Consider the following 16,758-nt stretch of genomic DNA (forward strand, 5'->3'; position numbering starts at 1 on the left):
CTATATTTCGCCCATAGCTTGCCCGTAGCAACGCACGAGCATTCTACTAGTGCTCGTAGTAGCGCCTGGACATTTGATACTGGTTTTGTTGCTCATATTTGCAACTCAAAACAGGGGCTACAGATTAAAGGAAGATTGGCTAAGGACGAGGTGACGATGCGCATGGGAAATGGTTCCAAAGTCGATGTGATCGCCGTCGGCATGCTACCTCTACTTCTACCGTCGGGATTAGTTTTAGACCTGAATAGTTGTTATTTGGTGCCAGTGTTGAGCATGAACATTATATCTAGATCTTGTTTAATGCGAGATGGTTATTCATTTAAATCAGAGAATAATGGTTGTTCTATTTATATGATTAATATCTTTTATGGTCATGCACCCTTGATGAGTGATCTATTTTTATTGAATCTCGATTGTAGTAATACACATATTCATAATATTGAAGCCAAAAGATGCAAAGTTAATAATGATAGTGCAACTTATTTGTGGCATTGCCGTTTAGGTCATATTGGTGTAAAGCGCATGAAGAAACTCCATGCTGATGGGCTTTTGGAATCACTTGATTATGAATCACTTGATGCTTGCGAACCATGCCTCATGGGCAAGATGATTAAGACTCCATACTGGTTTATGCTGTCCGATGAGTGTTGAAGCTCGCGGCGGGTATCGTTATTTTCTGACCTTCACAGATGATTTAAGCAGATATGGGTATATCTACTTAATGAAACATAAGTCTGAAACATTTGAAAAGTTCAAAGCATTTCAGAGTGAAGTGGAAAATCATTGTAACAAGAAAATAAAGTTTTTACGACCTGATCGTGGAGGAGAATATTTGAGTTACGAGTTCGGTCTTCATTTCAAAAACAATGTGGAATAGTTTCGCAACTCACGCCACCTTGAACACCACAGCGTAATGGTGTGTCCGAACGTCGTAACCGCACTTTATTAGATATGGTGCGATCTATGATGTCTCTTACTGATTTACCGCTATCATTTTGGGGTTATGCTTTAGAGATGGCTGCGTTCACGTTAAATAGGGCATCATCTAAATCCGTTGAGACGACACCATATGAAATGTGGTTTGGCAAGAAACCTAAGTTGTCGTTTCTTAAAGTTTGGGGATGCGATGCTTATGTGAAAAAACTTCAACCTGATAAGCTCGAACTCAAATCGGAGAAATGCGTCTTCATAGGATACCCAAAGAAGACTGTTGGGTACACCTTCTATCACAGATTCGAAGGCAAGATTTTCGTTACTAAGAATGGATCCTTTCTAGAGAAGGAGTTTCTCTCGAAAGAAGTGAGTGGGAGGAAAGTAGAACTTGATGAGGTAATTGTCTCCCTTATTGGAAAGTAGTTCATCACAGAAATCAGTTCCAGTGATGCCTACACCAATTAGTGAGGAAGTTAATGATGATGATCATGAAACTTCGGATCAAGTTACTACCGAACCTCATAGGTCAACCAGAGTACGTTCCGCACCAGAGTGGTACGGTAATCCTGTTCTGGAAGTCATGTTACTAGACCATGATGAACCTACGAACTATGAGGAAGCGATGATGAGCCCAGATTCCGCGAAATGGCTTGAGGCCATGAAATCTGAGATGGGATCCATGTATAAGAACAAAATGTGGACTTTGGTTGACTTGCCCGATGATCGGCAAGCCATAGAGAACAAATGGATCTTCAAGAAGAAGACTGACGCTGACGGTAATGTTACTGTCTACAAAGCTCAACTTGTTGTGAAAGGTTTTCGACAAGTTCAAGGAGTTGACTACGATGAGACCTTCTCACCCGTAGCGATGCTTAAGTCTGTCCGAATCATGTTAGCAATTGCCGCATTTTATGATTATGAAATCTGGCAAATGGATGTCAAAACTGCATTCCTTAATGGATATCTTAAAGAAGAGTTGTATATGATGCAACCAGAAGGTTTTGTCGATCCTAAAGGTGCTAACAAAGTGTGCAAGCTCCAACGATCCATTTATGGACTGGTGCAACCCTCTTGGAGTTGGAATATACGCTTTGATAGTGTGATCAAAGCATATGGTTTTATACAGACTTTTGGAGAAGACTGTATTTGCAAGAAAGTGAGTGGGAGCTCTGTACCATTTCTAATATTATATGTGGATGACATATTGTTGATTGGAAATGATACCGAATTTCTGGATAGCATAAAAGGATACTTGAATAAGAATTTTCCAATGAAAGACCTCGGTGAAGCTGCTTACATATTGGGCATTAAGATCTATAGAGATAGATCAAGATGCTTAATTGGACTTTCACAAAGCACAGACCTTGATAAAGTTTTGAAGAAGTTCAAAATGGATCAGTCAAAGAAAGGGTTCTTGCATGTGTTACAAGGTGTGAAGTTGAGTCAGACTCAATGCCTGACCACTACAGAAGATAGAGAGAAAATGAAAGTCATTCCCTATGCCTCAGCCATAGGTTCTATCATGTATGCAATGTTGTATACCAGACCTGATGTGTGCCTTGCTATAAGTTTAGCAGGGAGGTACCAAAGTAATCCAGGAGTGGATCACTGGACAGCGGTCAAGAACATCCTAAAATACCTGAAAAGGACTAAGGATATGTTTCTCGTTTATGGAGGTGACAAAGAGCTTGTCGTAAATGGTTACGTCGATGCAAGCTTTGATACTGATCCGGATGACTCTAAGTCGCAAACCGGATACGTATTTATATTGAATGGTGGAGATGTAAGTTGGTGCAGTTCCAAGCAGAGCGTCGTGGCGGGATCTACGTGTGAAGCGGAGTACATAGCTGCTTTGGAAGCAGCAAATGAAGGAGTCTGGATGAAGGAGTTCATATCCGATCTAGGTGTAATACCTAGTGCATCGGGTGCAATGAAAATCTTTTTTGATAATACTAGAGCAATTGCCTTGGCGAAGGAATCCAGATTTCACAAGAGAACCAAACACTTCAAGAGACGCTTCAATTCCATCTGCGATCAAGTCAAGGAGGAAGACATAGAGATTTGCAAAATACATACGGATCTGAATGTTGCAGACCCGTTGACTAAGCCTCTTCCACGAGCAAAACATGATCAGCACCAAGACTCCATGGGTGTTAGAATCATTACTATGTAATCTAGATTGTTGACTCTAATGCAAGTGGTAGACTAAAGGAAATATGCCCTAGAGGCAATAATAAAGTTGTTATTTATATTTCCTTATATCATGATAAATGTTTATTATTCATGCTAGAATTGTATTAACCAGAAACTTAGTACATGTGTGAATACATAGACAAAACAGAGTGTCCCTAGTATGCCTCTACTTGACTAGCTCGTTAATCAAAGATGGTTAAGTTTCCTGACCATAGACATGTGTTGTCATTTGATGAACGGGATCACATCATTAGAGAATGATGTGATGGACAAGACCCATCCGTTAGCTTAGCATAATGATCGTTAAGTTTTATTGCTATTGCTTTCTTTATGACTTATACATATTCCTCTGACTATGAGATTATACAACTCCCGAATACCGGAGAAACACCTTGTGTGCTATCAAACGTCACAATGTAACTGGGTGATTATAAAGATGCTCTGAGTATCGGAGATGTATCTCTGGGCCCTCTCGGTAATGCACATCACTATAAGCCTTGCAAGCAATGTAACTAATGAGTTAGTTACGGGGATGATGCATTACGGAACGAGTAAAGAGACTTGCCGGTAACGAGATTGAACTAGGTATGATAATACCGACGATCAAATCTCGGGCAAGTAAAATACCAATGACAAAGGGAATAACGTATGTTGTTATGCGGTTTGACCGATAAAGATCTTCATAGAATATGTAGGAGCGAATATGAGCATCCAGGTTCCGCTATTGGTTATTGACCAGAGATGTGTCTCAGTCATGTCTACATAGTTCTCGAACCCGTAGGGTCCGCACGCTTAACGTTCGATGACGATTTGTATTATGAGTTATGTGTTTTGGTGACCGAAGTTTGTTCGGAGTATCGGATGAGATCACGGACATGACGAGGAGTCTCGAAATGGTCGAGAGGTAAAGATTCATATATTGGAAGGTTATATTCGGACATCGGAATGGTTCCGAGTGATTCGGGTATTTTTACCAGAGTACCGAGGGGTTACCGAAACCCCCCGGGGGAAATATGGGCCTTAGTGGGCCTTAGTGGAGAGAGAGGAGGGCCGCAAGGGGTGGCCGTGCCCCCCATGGCAGTCCGAATTGGACTAGGGGGAGGGGGCGGCGCCCCCCTTTTCCTCTCCCTCTCCCTCTCCTTCCTTTTCCCTCCGGTGGAAGAAAGGAAAAGGCGGGGGGAATCCTACTTGGACTAGGAGTCCAAGTAGGACTCCCCCCATGGCGCGCCCCTCCTGGCCGCCGGCCCCTCTCCCCCCTCCTTTATATACGTGGCTAGGGGGCACCCCAAAGGCACACCAAGAATTCTCTTAGCCGTATGCGGTGCCCCCCTCCACAGTTTACGCCTTCGGTCATAGCGTCGTAGTGCTTAGGCGAAGCCCTGCGCGGATCACATCACCAACACCATTGCCACGCCGTCATGCTGACGGAACTCTCCCTCGATCCTCTATTGGATCAAGAGTTCGAGGGACGTCATCGAGCTAAACGTGTGTTGAACACGGAGGTGTCGTACATTCGGTACTTGGATCGGTTGGATCGTGAAGACGTTCGACTACATCAACGGCCTTAACATAACGCTTCCGCTTTCGGTCTATGAGGGTACGTGGCCACACTCTCCCCCTCTCGTTGCTATGCATCTGCTAGATAGATCTTGCATGATCGTAGGAAATTTTTTGAAATCGCATGCTATGTTCCCCAACACACCAGAGGAGCATGACCTTCAACAAGCTTGGCAAAGACATTCGAGCACTGCAGTACGTTGATGTCATTATGAGTTCCTGGAATACCAACGAAGGAGTGCCAAATCCAGAGGTCATGTGTAGCCACTGCCTCAAGTACCACAATGCAAGCTCCTTTGGCGCCTTTGTACATCCCCTGCCAAGCAAATGGACAGTTTTTGCATGCCCAATGCATGCAGTCGATGCTTCCAAGCATCCCAGGAAATCCTCTTGCTGCATTTTGTGCTAGAATCCGAGCAGTGTCTTCAGCATTGGATGATCGCAAGTATTGTGGTCCAAACACTGCCACCATTGCCCTACAGAACTTGTACAAACACTCAATGGGGGTGGACTCGGCCATGCATCCATAGTCTTCCAGTATATCACCAGGAGCTCCGTATGCAAGCATCTTCATAGTTGTCGTGCACTTCCGGAGTGAGGAGAATCCAACTGTGCCGGTGCAATCCTTCTTGCAAATGAAGTAGCTCTCGAACTCCCGGATAGAATTCACAATCCCGAGGAAGCGCTTTCGTCTCATCCGATAACGACACTGAAATACTTTCTCGTCGTGCAATGGAGCGTCGGCAAAGTAGCCGGCGTAGAGCAAGCAATAGCCCTCCATTCGATGCCTCTGCTTGCTCTTACGGCGGCCCGGCGCCGAGCCACCTCGCCGTGGCTTTGCATTGCTCGCGAACAAGCCAACAGAGCGGCGAGGATCGCGAGGTGCTCTTCGTCCTGGGTGTCGGCCTCGGCTTCCTCCTCCAGCAGCGCCGTGAATGCCTCCTCATCGTCGGAGTCCATCGCTGAACACCTGGCTGGTGTGGTGGGTGCGCAGCCGCTGGTATCCCCCGCCTTCGTGACCGGAGCACTGGAAAGCTCGCCCATGAGCGGGATGAAGGCTGTCGCGGCGAAACCCACTCTTTCCGGCGGGGAAATGTCCTTTCTAGTGGCGAAGCAGCGGCTGCGGGCAGGTGGGTGGCGCCGGGATCGGCACGGCGCCAAAAGGGGAAGTGGCGTCCTACAGCGGTCGGGGCGAATCTGGGCGGGCAAAAGTCATTTCTCATCTGACAGTGGTGGCCCACGCGCCAATTTTCCTTCTGTCGGAGCCCCCAAGTGCCGGCAGTGCGCTCGGTTCGGCCTGGGATCGCCGGGCCAAAAAATGGGCCGAACCGGCGGAATTCGGTGTCCTTGGGGGCGACCGGGGGATTTTTGGGCGTCGGCGGAAAAAAACACGTCCTGAGGGGCCTGTTGTGGACGCGAGTGGAGATGCTCTTAACACCAACTAGCTAGCGACATAGCCTCCTCCACATTCCAAATCCTTGCCAACATTTTTTTAGAAAGCCTTCAGGATTGGTTAGTGAAATTTGATAAGGGATGCTAATAAAAAGGCGCAAAATTTAGCTAGATTTTCTTATGATTTGTAATCCAATGTGTTTTGGGACGATGACTTCCTAGCTTCTTACTACTACAGACATTGTCGATGATGTAATGATTCTTTAAGTTTCAATAAAGTACGCCCAATAGCATTCCCTCCAAAAGAAAAGAAGAACGCTGCATGTTGCATTATGCTGCAATAGCCAATTCCTTTTGCGCATCTATAAACACGACGCAAAGACCATTTCATATAAAAATTGAAATGTTCAAATCAAAGGCCCAACTCGAACTGGAAAATGGGCGCAGCGCACACGCCCGGGTCCCCAAATAAGAACGTGTCAACCTCCGTGTAGTCGACACTGTTGTCGTCGTCGTCGCAACCAAAGTATGTTTGCACGTCGTCCGGGAAGCTGCACCGCGCCGGCGAAGTGCCACTGCTGTACTCAGGCTTCAGCTGTTGCTGGGTTGTTGGTGATGGTGGTGAGGGGGAACACGACGACGAAGACGGCGAGTCGGTGCTCCTCTCGGACGCCGACGCCGCATAAGACGGCTAAATTTTTTTAAATAATACAATTTTTTTAAAATTACAGAAATAATATGCAGAAAAAAGAATTTACAAGAATAATACACCGTCGGCCCACTGCAGGACGACTGAGCCCAGTCGGCCCACAGGAGGCCGACTGCAGGCCGGGCAGCCACGCGGCGGCCGGTGGTTGGTCGTGCCACGTCGCGAGGGGGGAGGCAGCGGCCTGTCGGCGTGGTGCGCCCCTGTCGGCCTGCCGCCCGCCGATCGACCACCTGGTGGCCGACAGGGTGCTGCCGACCTGACGCGCGCTGGCCAGCCCGCCCTTATCCTCTCCTTCTCTCTTTCCTGCATTATTTCTTCTCCCCTGCCCGCCCATATCCTCTCCTTCCTCCATTATTCTTCTCCCGTGGCTCATTCTGCTGTGTTCTTCCTCCTCCTCTCTCTACAGAAAAATGGCACACATTTGTACACCTAAATGAGCTACATTTTCGCGATTTTGGCACCGTGAATGGGTTCAACTCATTTAGGGCAGCCAAAAGAGGTGTCGATCTACTGACGGGGTAGCTCGTGGTGGTCGTGGTGAGCATTTTGGTGGAGGTGGTGGTGGTGAAGTTGGGGCAGTGTTCGTCGTTGGGGCAGTTGGGGTGGTGAGGTGGTGGTGGTGGTGGAGGTGGTGGAGGTGGTGGAGGTGGTGGTGGTGGAGGTCGTTCGTCGTTCGTCGTTCTTCGTTCGTGGTTCTTCGTTCTTCGATCTTCGTTCGCACGCACGCTTCAAGGGTATATTTCAGCCCTCATTTTATTTTTCGTAGGTGCTCCGGGAGTATACGTAAATATTGTTATTTGCCGCGGTAGTATACGTAAATATTTGTGTGTGATTATTGTTTTTTGGCCCGGTAGTATGCGGAAATATTGTTATTTGCCCCGGTAATATACATAAATATTATTCGTTCGCACGCACGCTTCGTTCGATGTGAAAATAAATTTGTGTGCGATTATTGTTATTTGCCCCGGTAGTATACGTAAATATTTGTAGTTGCTACGGCAAATATTCGTAATATAGTTGTAGGTGTGTGAATTGTATTAGTTGTTAGTGGGATAATAAGTTGTTGCTTAATACTTGACACGTACACAGGTGCGGGATAAGAAGTTGGAAACATGAATAAAAAGTTGGAAAGAAGAGACAAGTTTTTTTTTGAAGAGTTGGGGTCGGCATGTGCATAGCATGTCAGTATGATGAAAATTTAATAAGCAAGCAAAAAATAGGAAAAGTAGAACTACATGTTAAAAAACGTTTCAGTCCGTACCCGATGCCAATATGAAGCGGATTACCCGCTAACCTTTATTATGCGTATTTTCTAAAGTTTAACCCATAACAAGCAATGCCACACTGTTTTTTTTTAAATGGCCACGCTGTAGTTTAACAAAAAAACTTCTTTGCAAGGAAGAATTTTACATGATCGTAGAAATAAGACGCATGCCTTTTTCTAAATTATTTTAACATAGATTAAAATAAAAAATACATCAACATGGCCATATAATTCAAATAAACTGAATTATCATATTTGTCGGTTATATTATTATTATTATTTGAGGCCTATTTATTATTAGTAAACATGGGCCTATTTATTATATTATTTACTATGGTCCTGGTAATATATATATATAGACATGTCTAATACTTGTATTTCTATGTTGAAAAAAAATAGGTGAGTCGAGATGTCCGATGTAGTGAAGTTGAGATTTTACTATGGTCCTGGTACTGTCCAAACAAATGAGTTGGGAGCAGATCTGAGTGAATTTACTCACATAGAGGTTGCAATCGGCGCACCACAAATATAGTCTGTTAGTCAGTTGAAAGAATGGATTGCGGCAAGTTTAGGTCTTGATACTGAAACACACACCGTCGGTGTTCATGCATTGTGGACACGGTCAAGTTCAAAAATTTACTTTTATTTGAGGCCAATAGAGGGAGACTCCGATTGGGTGCGGTGGTTACAAGGTTGTGAACGAAGGGGATGCAATCCTGTTGCTTTAGTGCTTCCCGTCGTGAAGGAGGTCACTGCACATGAAGGGGAGGGTGGCTACGAAGGACAGAGCAGTCATGTAGAAGGAGGAAATGCTTATGGTTACGAACAAGGACAGAGCAGTCAGGTAGAAGGAGGAAATGCTTATGGTTATGAACCAGGGCAGAGTAGTCAGGTAGAAGGAGGAAATGCCGATGGTGATTACAATGGCGAGGTGGACGCTGACGAGGTAGATGGGCACATGCAGAACCAGATGGAAGAAGAAGACACCGATGTTGAAAGGGGTCATGCCGATGATTCTGACGAGTCAGATGAAGAAGAAAATGCAGAGGAGGTCCCGAATCCTGCATGGTGGAATCATGACTTATCATCTGCAATGACCGTGAATGATGGACATGATTCAGCCTGGCAATATCACCAGAACAATATTGCGACGGGTGCTATGTATCCGAACAAGCAAGCCCTGAAGGATGCAATAATTAATTGGGCAATGTCCACGCAAAGGGTTTTCAAAGCTGAGGTGTCCAGTCAGAAATTCCTCACAATGGTATGCAAGAATGCAGATTGTCCCGCAAGGGTGCACGGCTTTCTCCCTAAGTATGGCACAAGTTGGGTGATAAGTGACTTAGTTAATCACACTTGTCTTATTCCCTGCATCCCTCAAGATCATGCCAACCTTTCATCCACGCTTATTGCTCGATTGTTTTACGATGAGATAGTGCAAGGCAAAGCTATGGAAGTGAAGGCAGTGCAGACAAAAGTGTTCGCCAGGTTGAAGTACAGAATTTCTTATGGCAAGGCTTGGAGGGCTAAGCATGCAGCGCTTGAGAGGAGATTTGGTTCTTATTTTGATGCATATGACTCTGTTGTCCACCTCCTCCACACCCTGCAGCAGCGGAATCTAGGCACCTATATCGATATCCAAGACATGTTCATGCCAGAGTTCCCAACTGTGAGGGTTTTGCATCGTCTCTTTTTCTCTTTCGGTGTATGCATCGAAGCTTTCAGGCATTGCCGACCGGTGATATGTGTTGACGGTACTTTTCTCACAGGCAAGTACAAGGGTCAGATACTGACAGCCATAGGTCAAGACGGCCAAAATCAAGTCGTCCCACTGGCATTTGCTTTTGTGGAGAGTGAGAACATTGAAAGTTGGACATGGTTCTTCAGGCAGTTGAAAATATCAGTTGTCAAGGAGAAGCCGAATGTGTGCATCCTTCATGACAGGCATGCAGGTATACTCAGTGCGATAAGGACACTGACAAACCCAGGCCCTGAGGAACAAGTTCCATGGCAGGACTTGCAGAGCCGTTGGTGCATGCGCCATCTCGGGGCTAATTTCTTCTCGCAGTTTAGAAATAAGAACCTGATGAATCTGTTCAAAAAACTCTGCAAGCAGAACCAGTTATGGAAGTACAATTTGATACGCGACAGACTTAATGTGTGCACGCAGAGACACGTGAGGGACAGGAAAGCTGCAAGAGATGCAGCGGTGAGGGCACATGTTGAAGCAGTAGCTGCACAGTTGGCAACAGGAACAGCGGCCGTGGAGGAGGAGGCTGTTGGGCTATGTGACCTGCCAGGCTTTAACCCACCTGGTACTAGGAGAAGGCTCGGGAGGTCGATTAAAACCTTCGAGCAGTGGATAGAGCATGAGCCTATGTATCTGTATCAGTAGAGACATTACCATCTATTTCTGTGTAAGACTTATGTCTATTCTATGTATGAGACAAATGACTATGTACTTATGTACGAGACATATGCCTACTCTATTTTAGTACTCTGTTATCGGAACTACAAGATCATATGTACATAGAACATAATATTCATACAACGAGACATTGCAAACAATTAGATAGAACTACATCTAAATTAAATGGTACGTAACTGAACTCACAACATACAGCATAAAAACTACATGAAGTCATCATCGTCATATGTTCGCGCCAACTTTTTCCCGCCACCCGTTTCCCGCCACCCGTTTCCCTCCTCCCATTTCCTGCCAACCCTTTCCCGCCATATCGCAGTCGTTCTTTCCCGCCATTTTCTCCTCTCTACCTATAAAACCCCCTTCAGACGGAGCTGCATAAGCATTGCAGTGTGCTGGTGGTGAAATTGGAGCACTGTGGTGGAGGTGAAGCTGTTGTTCGTCGTTCTTCGTTGGAGCCGGAGCACCGGCAGTTTGGTGGCCGCCGTTCGTCGTTCATCCTTCGCACGCACGCTTCAAGGGTATATTTAAGCCCACATTTTATTTTTCGTAGGTGCTCCGGTAGTATTTGTTAATATATTTAGATGTCAACTAATTAATCTGTCAATATTTGTAGTTGCTACGGCAAATATTCGTAATATAATTATAGGAGGGTGAATTGTGTTAGTTGCTCCGTTAATATTCTGTAATATATAGCTTCGTAATATATAGACATGTCTAATATTTGTTAGTGGGGATATTAAGGGGTAGGGTAGGTACTCAATGCGATTTGCGTGTTGCAGATGGCTGAGGGTACTCAGTGGGTGCTTAGCCCTATTGTTCATGTCCAAGGCTTGTCTTCAAGTGTTGTGCAAGTTAGTGAAGTGGACCTCACTTTTGATTGGTTGAAGACTAAATTCATGTTGAAGCAAGGGTTGAAGGAAGACGATTTTGTGTACTACGTCAGCAGGAAGCATTCAGATGGCCCTGGGGAAAGAAAATTGATTGACATAACTGATGATGGCAAGATTCAAGAAATGCTGAGCGAATGGGAATGGAAAAGGGTTGTTCAGTTGCATTGCTATAGGAAACCGAGTTATATGTGATGCATTTGTCATTCGAGATCCGCCTCCCCGGCAGGCCAGACGTCGTCATTGCCGCTCCTATGTATCAGTAGAGACATTACCATCTATTTCTGTGTGAGACTTATGTCTATTCTATGTATGAGACAAATGACTATGTACTTATGTACGAGACATATGCCTACTCTACAAGATCATATTTAGATAGAACATAATATTCATACAACGAGACATTACAAACAACTAGATAGAACTACATCTAAATTAAATGGCACGTAACTGAACTCACAACATACAGCATAAAAACTACATGAAGTCATCATCGTCATCCTCGATCGATGCAGAACTCTTGCCCTTCGACGATGAAGAACTCTTGCCCTTCGACGATGCAGAAACCTTGCCCTTCGATGATGAAGAACTCTTGCCCTTCGACGATGCAGAAACCTTGCCCTTCGATGATGAAGAACTCTTGCCCTTCGACGATGCAGAACCCGAAAGCGGCGGCATGAAGATATCATCTTCGTCCTCGCTCTCCTTAGTCCATAAACATGGATTATTTGCTGCAATCCTTCTGAAAGTTTCACTCTTCGGCACCACTACCTTCTTCCACCTGTCATGCAACCTAAGAAGTTCTTTACGTACCTCCTCATAGGTCCTTTCAGGCCACCCAGAACTACGTAATTGGTGAGCCAACTCATTCATTATGGTGTCACTACCGGTGAGTTCGTCCCATGGAACTATCCTATTATCCATCCTGAAATCGGTAGCTAGCCTCAGAAGAGTCCTGCTCATCCCAGGGTGAAAACTACGATCGAAAGGATAATGGGACATCTCAACTACACTACACTGCAATGCTTATCCAGCTCCGTCTGAAGGGGGTTTTATAGATAGAGACGAGAAAATGGCGGGAAAGAACGACTGCGGTATGGCGGGAAAGGTTGGCGGGAAATGGGAGGAGGGAAACGGGTGGCGGGAAATTGGTTGGCGGGAAATGGGTGGCAGGAAATGGGTGGCAGGAAATGGGTGGCGGGAAAAGCGCAGTTTGGAAATGTCGATAACTTTCAAAACAAATGTTCATCACAATGGAAAAAGGTTCCCGCCTTTCAAAAAATGCATGCAATTTATTTGGAAAATATGATAAGAAATGGTTCGTGCCACTAAATGAATGTACGTCACCTTTGCTGGAAATATTCTCGTGTTTCCAAAAAATATCCATGACATTGTACAAAATGGTACTCCCTTCATCCCATAATATAAGATGATATTACAATCAATATACTCACATATCACGTGGGTTAACAAATGTTTAGATGGATCATGACATTTTAAGAAAATATTCGCGTGTTTCTAAAAAAAGTTTATGAAAATTTCAGAAAAACATTTTAAAAAATGTTGTGTGGTTTAAAAAAATGATATTTCCATTAAAAATGTATTTGAAGAAATGTTACCATGTATTCATAACGTGTTAAAATATATACTTTTAAAAAATATCATAATGTATTATTAAAAATAGGCATGCACCAGTCGGCCCACAGCAGGCCAACTGAGCATAGTCGGCCCACTACAGGCCTATCGGTGTACTGCAGGCCGACTGGACCCTGTCGGCCAACTGCAGGCCGACTGGGCTTGAATCTGGTGGCCGACAGCCCAATCGGCCAGCAGCAAACTGATGGGCCACCAGTCGGCCTGCTGTGGGCCGACTGGGCTCTGTCGGCCTGCAGTAGGCCGATGGTGTATTATTTTTAAAAAATCTTTTTTTTGCGTATTATTTCTGTAATTTAAAAAAATGTATTATTTAAAAAAAATTAGCCATAAGACGGCGGACTCACCTGTGGTTGTTGCAATCGATCGTTATCACGGAGGGCGGTGACATTGAGATCAATGGTGGGGGGTTGGCTCGTGCGGACGGGAAGTTGGTCTGTGTCGTTGGCATGGTTGTGGCGATGGTGGTGCCACTTGATATAGCGACTGACGTCGAAGTTGGTAACGGCGTTGAGGCCGCGATGCTCGATCACAGCGAGGTCGTATGCCATTGCTGCCTCCTCCTGCGTTGCTGCCAGCCACACGGAAAATTGAAATCATCATTTATGAGTGGAAAGTGGTAAAATAATTTATTTCACACAAATAAACCATTATAAAAACGTACTTCCTCTATAAAGAAATATAAAAGCATTTTGTTTTGGACGCTTTTATATTTCTTGCAGGGGACTCAGCGGGGAGGTCCCCATGGAGAGGGACTGGTTGGAACGTTTTCGTGCAGTGGATCAGACGTGTGGCGTGGCAAGCACATCCCTGGTGGTGGTGGAAACCGTGCCAATCTCTCGTGTCGCCTGTTTTTGTTCGTTTTTTTCTTTTTTGAAACAAGCATGTGTTTTGTTCGTCGTCCGCGAGCCTAGCCGTGCTGATAGAGCTCGTGGTTGAGGAGCCCCGAGCTCCTCTGCTCCATGGCTCCACCATACCTTGCTGCCCACAAGGAGTGACCGTGGGGTGGGAAGCTTGTTTTTATTTCGAGAAAAGTGGAGTGGGAAGCTGGTGCGGTGTCATGGCGATTTATGGATGCCCAATTGCAGTTAGATCAAGGTTTAAGATTACGATACATTGGAAAAAATATTTTAAGATAACGATATGGTTGTAACATGATGCAAGTGCTGATGCGTCACTTGGTGCTACTTTTTTTTTTGGCAGTTAACATGGGAAGGCTTGTACTGCTCTTGACAAATGTATAGCACTTCACGACATACCTGGCATGTGTTTTCTTGTGATACATCTTATCCCCAAAAGATTTTGGATTTGGCCTTAACCGATTCAAAAACTTGCTAACTGAGTGGGCAGTGCTCCTACATAGAGAAGAAAATGTTTGCTTTCAAACTCGTTGAAATTCCTACACAAAGCAGTTGTCTTTTCATTCTTTGCTTTAGTGCATAATGATGCCCACTTAGCACCGAAGCCAACAAAGTTCTGGAGTAGTAAAGTATTTGCTCTCAGATGCTATCCCATAATCCAATATTTCCCTTCCCCCATCGTGAAAGTGGCGGGGGCGAAGAACTCATCCCCTCCTAGCTCGATAGGCCAGCTCGTCGACTGCCTCCCCTTCGCGGGGTCATTCTGGCGCACACTCGAGGGGGGGGGGGGGGAGGTGTTAGCTAACCTTGCAAAGTTCACACTCGGGTGAATGGCGGTATTTCATCTTCGAGCTGGTCTTTCGGGCTCCGATCTTTGAGGTTGTCAGTCAGGACGAAGTCCGAGCGCCAGCGTATATTATTATCGTCTCCGTAGGGCAGCGAGTTCTGGGTTTCTCATCATGCGTGTGCGCCTGTGAGATCTAGTGTCTGACATTTTAGATCGATTAAAGGGTACAACGGCGATGATTGTGTCCCAAGGCACTAGACCTTAGGGAACGTGCATGAAGACTTCCAGGTTGTGTTTGACAAGGTTAGGCCGGCTCCTGGTAGGGGAGCAACGCATCCACGGCTAGTTTTAGTAATGTTAGTGGTTATTCAATGGTCCAAAAACCTTAATGTAATTCTATTATGTTAGTAGTTTTGTACTTCTGATGAACTTTTATAATAGATCCGGCTCTTTGGTAAAATAAAATTAAAAAGGTGAAGTGTTCGTCACCAGTTCTGTACTTCCCTCGTGTCTCAAAATCAAAAGAGAAATGCCACAGCCAGTCTAATAACGACACAAACGGGCAACTTTTGGTTGCCAATGCTGACTCGGGTAAAGAGAATATATCCCTCAATAACACGTCAGTTTACTCAACAATCCCTGTCATATTCCACTCATCCATCCATAAAAGTTGTGTCTTCACTCTTAAGAAAGGATCAGCAACTTACCGTAGGTGCCTAGGTAGAGATACTTGTTGCCAAACACACGCCCAATCCTGGCCTCCCATTTGCCGTTGTGGTGATGCCTGCAAAAAACATCTCTGAATTTAACCGACATGCATACGCGCAGAGTTTTTCTTGCAAGACTCTGAAAGATGTGCAGTATGTACAAATCTTGCAAGATGAGCCCTGCCTTGCGACGCCTCTGTACTTGGACACCCCTCTTGAGAAACCAGTGCTTTTCCTGCGTAAAAAGGCGAGGAGCAAATCCATAAGATGAGGATAGATCTTTTGTGTCATCACATTTTGCCACGCCGTCTGATCTGATGACAGGCAGAACCACTTGCCAAAAATTGGAGTTATTTGTGTACCTCCGGAGCGAGCCGATGTACTCCTCCCTTGACTGCTCCTCCATTTCTTTCAACTCTTGGTCGTAGCTAGACAGCTGCAAGAGGTTCGTCATAATCCAATCAAGAAGTCAGGTATGCATTCTGCTAGCTCTAGGCATGGCGCTGGCGGCATCAATGGATATCACGAGTGGAGTGAATTGGATGCGGTACCGAGAAGTTGAGGACGGTGCCGCGGCCCCAGTACTTGAGTGCCGCCAGGTCGTAGGCGCGCGCCGCCGCTTCCTCGCCGCCGTACGCTCCTGCAACCACGGCCGGCTTTCATATATCTCAGCGACGCCAAGACTGCGACCCGATCGGCCGAGGCTGGGGATAGATATATAGACTGAGAGAGGGTGCTCTGCTCACCGAGATAAACTTGCCTCCTGCCTCCCTTTCTTTTTCCTCTGCGGCTCGGTCCAGGTGTTCTTGTCCCACAGGTGCGCCTCGAACCGCCCCGTCCACCGGTGTCTGCGCAAGCGCGCACGCGCGTAAGTCAGTTTCTCTCCGCGCGAGGAAGAAGAATAGAAGATGCAAGAATCGGAAACAGCACTGCATACCGTGTGACGCCGCGGTACGCGGAGGTGCGCTGGGAGGGGCGCCCCCGCGGCTCGCTCTTCCGTGTCCGCTCCGGCTTCGGCCGGACGGCGTCAGAGGCGACGTTACCGGCGCCGGCGCTGCTCCGTCGTTGCTTGGCCATTACGGGGGAGTGAGAGGTCTCGGGGCCGTGGAGGCAAGAGAGCTAGTGGCTAGTGATTAGTGAAAGGTAAACGTTTGGGAGCAGTGGGCCGGCCGAATTGGCTCGCACGCCACGCTGGCCAACGCTACACAGTGGCCCCCGACCCGCCTCCTTCGCTCCATCCCCTACCTTCAGCCTTCACGGACGCGGATCCCCTCCCTCCTCCCAGGCTGCGACTGGGCCACCACGACCTCCATCGCCGGCGGCCAGGCTCCTCTCACCGGCACGACCTCCATCGCCGACGGCCAGGCGCTCCCTCGTCAGCCGCCATG

General features: G+C 46.2%; 1 pseudogene; it reads right to left on the reverse strand.

Moving 5' to 3' along the window:
- Nucleotides 1-12,390: 12,390 nt before the first annotated feature.
- LOC123141232 (AP2-like ethylene-responsive transcription factor At1g16060) lies at nucleotides 12,391-16,494 on the reverse strand (annotated as a pseudogene).
- Nucleotides 16,495-16,758: the final 264 nt, after the last annotated feature.

This window comes from Triticum aestivum, chromosome 6D (genome assembly GCF_018294505.1).
Source record: "Triticum aestivum cultivar Chinese Spring chromosome 6D, IWGSC CS RefSeq v2.1, whole genome shotgun sequence".
In the NCBI taxonomy this organism is placed as follows: domain Eukaryota; kingdom Viridiplantae; phylum Streptophyta; class Magnoliopsida; order Poales; family Poaceae; genus Triticum; species Triticum aestivum.